Source organism: Neophocaena asiaeorientalis, unplaced genomic scaffold (genome assembly GCF_003031525.2).
Source record: "Neophocaena asiaeorientalis asiaeorientalis breed wild unplaced genomic scaffold, Neophocaena_asiaeorientalis_V1.1 scaffold606, whole genome shotgun sequence".
Lineage (NCBI taxonomy): Eukaryota > Metazoa > Chordata > Mammalia > Artiodactyla > Phocoenidae > Neophocaena > Neophocaena asiaeorientalis.
In genome coordinates this window covers 1,604,806-1,611,659 of record NW_020173687.1, presented here as the reverse complement: position 1 = coordinate 1,611,659, position 6,854 = coordinate 1,604,806, and positions in this window count along the sequence as shown.

Here is a 6,854-nt window from a genome sequence, read left to right as displayed (position 1 = left end):
ACCTCCCGCTGTGCGGCCTGGTTCCTAACCGGCTCGGACCGCTACTGGTCCGAGGCCCGGGGGTTGAGGACCCCTGTGCTACATGACTGACTGGGATAAAAGGCTGGCTGCTTGCGCGGCAACCCCAGCGCAGCTTTCCCAGGAGCAGCCCGCCAGTCCTCTGCCAAGGCCTGTGGTAAAAAAAACCTCTATCTGCCCCGCTCATCTGAGTACGGAAGTCGGCCCCTTGGGTGACTGCTGACAGAGCATGTGGACGCCTGGTGCCAAGGCACTCCTCTGAGCAGGGAAATGCCTTTCATCCCCAAATGAAGGAACAGCCCTGCTGAGACATGGACACCCCGTCCCCAGAGAGCATCAAACGAGGACCAGGCTCCCGTCACACGTTGCTGTGGGAGGATAAAGACGTGCAGACACTTTGGAAGACCGTCTGGTGGTTTTTCACAATGTTAAACATAGACTCACCATATGAGCAGGCAATTCTACTCCGAGGTGTATACGGGGGGGAAATGAAAACATACATCCACTCAAAGCCTTGTACACGGTGTTTACGGCAGCATCATTCATAGTAGCTGAAAGGTGGAGACAAACCAAATGTCCATCAACTGATGAACACGTAAACACCAGCATACAACAGAATGTTATTCAGCTACAGAAAGAAACAAAGTACTCATACGCGCCGCAACGTGGATGAGCCTTGAAAACATTCATAAACGTACGCATAGTGAAAGGAGCCAGTCACAAAAGTGTATGATAGTGTATGATTCCACGAATGGGAAATGTCCAGAACAGGCAAATCCATAGTGGCTACCTGGGCCCTGGGGAACAGGGCGGTGGGAAGTGACCGCTAGTGGCTATAGGGTTTGGGGAGTTGTGATTGGAATGTTCTGGAATTACACAGTGGTGACGGCTGCACAATTCTGTAACTATACTAAACACCCCTGAGCCGAACACCTTAGATGGGCGAATGTTAGGGTATGTAAATGATACCTCAACAACGTTGCTAAGCAAACAAATAAGTGAATGAATAGGCGTGAGTTCAATGCAGCCCAGCGTGGAGAGAGATCAGACTCGGGACCACTGGCCCCGAGATTCCAGGGAGCACGGTAAACCCATTTGTGAAGACACTTCCACGAACCGGGGGAGACTCCCAAGGCAAACGTGGTTCTCATGCTTGTTGCTTGGGAAAGACAAATATCTACTCCTGGAGGTCTGCGGTCGCTTGTATGAACAACACAAGCCACGGCAATGTGTTTTTGGTGCCGTCCGCCCCGTCCAGCTGCTGAAACCTCCTGGAAAATCTGGAAGCAGCTCTGGACCGAGGCATCTTCCTGGAGGAGGACCCGCTTCTCAGCCCGGCCCGCATGCTGCCCCTTCTGCCACACACGCCCCCGCCCGTCCGAGGGCGTCCGCGTCACGACAAGCGTCTGCCTCGGTGCCCAGGCTTGGCCACCGAGCCTTTGCGTTCAGGGGGTTAAGGCAGCCACAGAAGGGAAGGTGTATGGTGTTCACAGGGTGGACCTTCACACTTGCAAAAACACCCGTGTGCCGGCAGGATGCTTTCCATCCACACTCCAGCCTCTCGCCAGGTGAGAACGTCAGTACGCAGACGAGGGGTCCTCACGTTGGCTCCCGAGCACTGCAAGGTGGCCACAGGCTTTGGGGGGCCTGGATTGTCTCTACCACTTCTTTATTTTATTTTTTTAATTTTAATATTTTAAATAGTACATGTTTAATTTTAAATATTTAAAATATTAAATTTTTAATATTTAACATGCGGCTCTTCGTTGCCGCGTGCAGGATCTTTTAGTTGCAGCATGCGGACTTTTAGTTGTGACATGCGGGATCTAGTTCCCTGACCAGGGATCGAACCTGGGCCCCCTGCGTTGGGAATGTGGAGTCTTAACCACTGGACCGCCAGGAAAGTCCCCCACCCCTTTATTTACACGACTTCATTCCTGGGGGCTGCGGTTCTGCCAGGCCGGCGCTCGTGCACCATCAGGCAGGTGAAAAGACAAGCGCCCAGCCTTGGAGCTGACTTGGAGTTCACATCCTAGGACGCTCCCCGGGTAGGCCTTTGGGTTACTGTGGCAACTCCCTGGGACGCATCCTGCATCTTTTGCATGGGGTCAAGAGAGGACAAGGTGAAGGAACTCTCCCCGCAGTGCCCAGCTGCAGCCTCAGGACAGTCTGCATCTGGGGCACCTGTACAGCGTGCGTTCCTCGAATGAAGAAGCAGCCGCATCTGGCATCTCCCCCGCGGCTGAGCAGGGAGCACCAGGGGGCAGGGTGTCCGGGTCAGCAGCCTGAGACTCAGATCGGAATCCCAGGCTGGCCGCTCAGTGGCCGTGTGACCCTGGCTGAGCATCTAGCCCAGGCTGGTCTCCTCACCATTAGGCCCCGGGGGGCCGCCATCCTGACCTCTAACAACCTGTGTACATTGCAGGGGGCCTGTGACTCTGTACAGGGCATTTGTTCTCTGCGTGTCTTTCCCTCGTGGCCCTGTCTGTGCGGCCACGGTCTGCTCATGTGTGGTGCCCAGACTGACCCAGTCTCCTGCTAGAGGTCATGGGTCGTGGAGGTCTCCAGCTCTGCTGTGTAAACGCTCCAGTGAGTGTCTACTGCCAGACAAACGCACTGGGCCCTTAGAGGGATCTTCTGTCGATAAATATAAACGACCCTGACTGTGCACGTAGCGTGCTCAGGGGAACACCGGGGACCCTACAGTCCCCTTCCCCGCTGCCCACACCCCTTTTCCGACCTCCTCTCGGGACCCGCCAGGAGGCAAGGTGCAGGCGGCTGGCACGGAACGCTGGCAGAGCCCCTGTCCAGGGCTCTCTCGTGGCCCCCTTCAAGGTGAGCCACACAGCGACGCTGCACCTGCCTCGTGCCAAGCTCTGCGCTAGAACCCGAGGCCAGCGTGGAAGCTCTTAGGGTGTGAGGGCAGGTCACCCTGAGCCGCTGGCCTCCCCGTCACCGTGGCTGACGGCACCCTGCCCCAGGAAAAGCTGGGCCGGAGGAGACGCCCAGGGCACACAGCAGAGGGCGAGGCGGGAGGAACCAGGGGTGGCCCCGCGTGCTCTGCCTCTGGGGAGCCAAACCCTCACCACTGACTCTCTGACCTGGACACCTCTTCTTCCCCAGATGAGGTGGTGAGGGAGCCCAGGCAGAGGGAAGGGGTGAGGAGGGCCTTGTGGGGTGGGTGAGGGTGGGCCCAGCTGGGGATGCTGAGGGCCCAGGGGACCTCAGCCTCCCTCGACCCTCCCTGTGTGCGTGGTAGGCCCCGGTCGCTAACTACCTTTCCAATCATCCTGCTTAGGGAGGCCCCACACATGCAAGCAGACGCTGGTGACCCAGGATGAGCGGTTACAAGGGTCCCTCCCACACGCTGGCCTGGTGCAAACAGCTTGCTTGCACTTTCCATCCTCACAGCACGAGGCACAACCTGGGCCCCACTCTTCGTGCTAGAGGCACAGCCAGGAGGCTCTGGGGCCAGGATGCCAGCCAGGTCTGCCTGACCGGCCCTGGGTGGTGAAGGTGGTGGCTAAGGGGTCCCTAAGCTGTTCCTGAGCTCTTAAAGCCCTCAGCATCGAGGGGTTTAATCATCACCAGGAGACGAAAGCCGACTGGCCTGTCCATCTTCCTGTTCCCAGGATGTTCTCTAAGTGTTTTCTCTCTGTATTTCTGAAGGGCCACCATGTTAGAATCTGACACTCGGGGAGCTAGCGTCTGGGGCTGCCAGAGTCCCGTCAACTTTGCTTACCTCTCCCACCAGCTGGGCCTGGAAGGGTGGGCCGAGGCTGCCCAGCTGGGTCTGGGCCCTGACACACTTTTGTTTACTTCCCACAGCACGCCTCATCACCAGGAGGCTCAGCTGGGTGGGCGGCCGGCGGGGGAGACACGGAGTGGAGGTAGGGAAGGGGGAGGGGGAGGCGAGGGAGATGGAAGAGGAAAGAAGGGGTAAGAGAGAAGGGCGAGGAGAGGAGGGGGGTCCAAAGATGCAGGAACCTCAAGCCACCGGCGCTCACGGAGCCTCCAGGGAAAACAGCCCTGCAGGCCCCGGGGACGGGGATGGATTCCCACTGGATTCACAGAGAGCAGAGACCTCGGGGAGAATTCCTGGCCGTGTGGGATCAACCCTGCTTTACTCCCTGACCACAGAGGCCCTGAACACAGCCGCCCGGGCCTCCCAGCCCTGTGACCTGCCTGAAAAGCTCCTGGTATGGGTCACCTTCAAAGCCAGCCTTGCCCTTGCCACCCATCCCGCCTGCAACTCTCATCTTCCTCCTGGCTCCTGGCTCTCTGCGGGCAAAGGCTCCCTCCTAGCAGGGGGACATCTGCCCCTCTCGGGCGTTAGGTCCCGAAGGAGAGGAGGGGACAGGCAAGGTCCCACCCTGCTGGCACGTCCCCTGCTTCAGACCCCAGACTCGATTTCTGTTTTATCTGTGTCCACCTATCTATTACTAACACGTCTTTGAATCAACTCACCTGTTTTGTTTTGCTCCTACTAAGCAATGATACCTGTGAAACCAGTGGCTGGGCCCATCATTCTTTCTCAGGTTCACATCAGTCACAAAGTGGCCTTCTGTGGCCACGTGCCCCTCACCTGCTACAGGACACGGGCTGCGATGGAACCCCGGGCCTCGTCCTGGGTCCTTATCTTCACACCCGTCCTTAATAAAGGACGCTGTCCTCCAAACACACAGGGCTTGGTACGTGGCTCGTGGGTGCAGTGGAAACCCAGCCAGCCGCTTCTGTGGTCCTCTGAAGGGACCACCGTCTCCCATGCACGGGCCCCTAGCACCTCTCAAAAGCCCGTCACAGGCATTATCTTCTGGGGTCCTCACATCCAGCAGTGAGATGGGCAAGACAGCTGTCTTCTCAATCTGGCAAAAGGAGAAACTGAGGCAGGGAGTCCAACCTGCCCAGGGTTTTTCGTCTTCTCAGCTCCCCTTTCTACATCCCCAGGCTCAGGAGTCTAAGGCTTGGTGATGACCGAGCAGGTGGGCACTGTGGACAGCTGTTGAGGGTGGAGGTGCTGTTCAGGGAGGGGTGTCCCCTTGCATGGAAAACAGACCACACCAATGGACTCCCGGGCCAAGTTGAGGCTCCGTACAACTGCTCCCCCTCTCAGACCTTTCACAAGTGCCCTCCACTTTGGGCAGGACACCAAGAAATGAGTGGCAGGGCCAGCCTTCCTGGACCTGTGCGCCACGTGTATTTTTAGCCTCTGCCCTGCCCGGGCATTTGCAGTGACCGATGTCCTCAGGGAACCACCCAGCTGTACACCCAGGGGCCTGGTGGACTCTCAGAGGTCTCCAGGAACTGCCCCCTGCCCTGATCCTGGAGCTCAGGATCCAGCTCCCCCTTCCAAGGTAGAATCGGCTCCAATTGGGGAGGAATGCATCCCCACCTCCAGTACACACAGAAGATTGTGGAGAGAGTTCCGAGGCACAGAACCTGTGACCTTAGGCAAGTCGTGCTCTGGACCTGGGGGAAGTGGGGGGCAGGAAGACCTCTGCTGTGCAGGGGGACCACCAGGCCAGATGGTCGCTGAGGTGGTCAGGAGACCTGGGGTTGCACCAACACCACACAGGTGCACCCTGGGGAAGACTGTTGTGCTGTCCTGTCTCCTGTCCAAGGGCAGGATGCCCCAATGCCTGGAGACCTCTCTTACTGGAGATGGGCTAACCCGGGGGCCGCGCTGTCCACCCTCTCCTCACCAGCGCAATTCTCCAGGAGCAGAGATGCACTGGTAAATCTTGGCAGATCGATTTAGAAGACTTTTCCATCGTCTCTTCTGCTCCTTCTGTGCTCCCTTATCTCCAACCCAATACTGTTCTCTTACTGTTGCCGGGTGCTGGTGGAATGGGGGGATTCACAAAGGGCAGGCAGGGCAACTGTCCTGTGCTGGGTCTCAGTCTCCTCTGTAAAATGGGGAGTCAGAGCCTACGTGCAGGTTGCCGTAAGGTGTTCTCTGCAGCGGCTTTCATTTTTCGTTTGGCACTTATTGTAAGAAATACACTTTACATCTTGATCAAGTACCCACTTCAATACGTGTAAGTAAAATAAATGCTTCACAGAGCAAGCGCACTCTCACTGTGAGATGCTCTCTATCTCATTCTGTTTCATTTCTATAAAATGCTGGTCACCACTCACCACGTTTTTTTCAGGACATAATACTAGTCGCTGATCTGAGGTCAAGAGGGAGAGACAGGCAGAAAGCAAGCGCAGACATAATCACCAATCGAGCAAAGGGCTGTGCAGGCAAGAAGGGGGTCTGGCGAACAGGAGGGGGCGGCCCGTTTCTCCACTTCACAGCGAGGCCTCAGAGCCGGAGCCGGGCAAAGCGGTAAGCAGGCCAGGTCAAGCGCGTCTCGGAGGCCCTGGTGGCCGGCTGGGATTTATTTTAAGGGACGCGGAACACCACCGCAGGTTTGGGGGGAGGGGCGGGATTAAAAGAGAAGATGCGCTCAGCACCTTATATTTAGCGGCTGACGCGCCGGAAGCGCTCGTTACCCGCAGTTACTACTGCGCCCCACGCGCGGAGCGCGGCCCCCACCTTCACCTCCTGGGCAGTGACCCTGGTCCCCCGCCTTCGCCCCCGGGGAAGAGACCACCCCTCACCCTCCGTTTTCACTGACCCCGGCCCGGCCCCCTGTCTTCTACCCCGGGGAAGAGACCTCCCGGCCCCACACCTTCACCCCACGGGCAGTGACCCCGGCCCCCGTCACTCTCCGGGGAAGGGACCCCCAGCCTTTGCCCCTGGGGAGGGTGACAGTGGGGCGCATCCCAGCCTTCCGGCCCAAGATGGGGAAACCGTCTGGTACGCTGCTGTAGAGGGGAAACTGAAACCG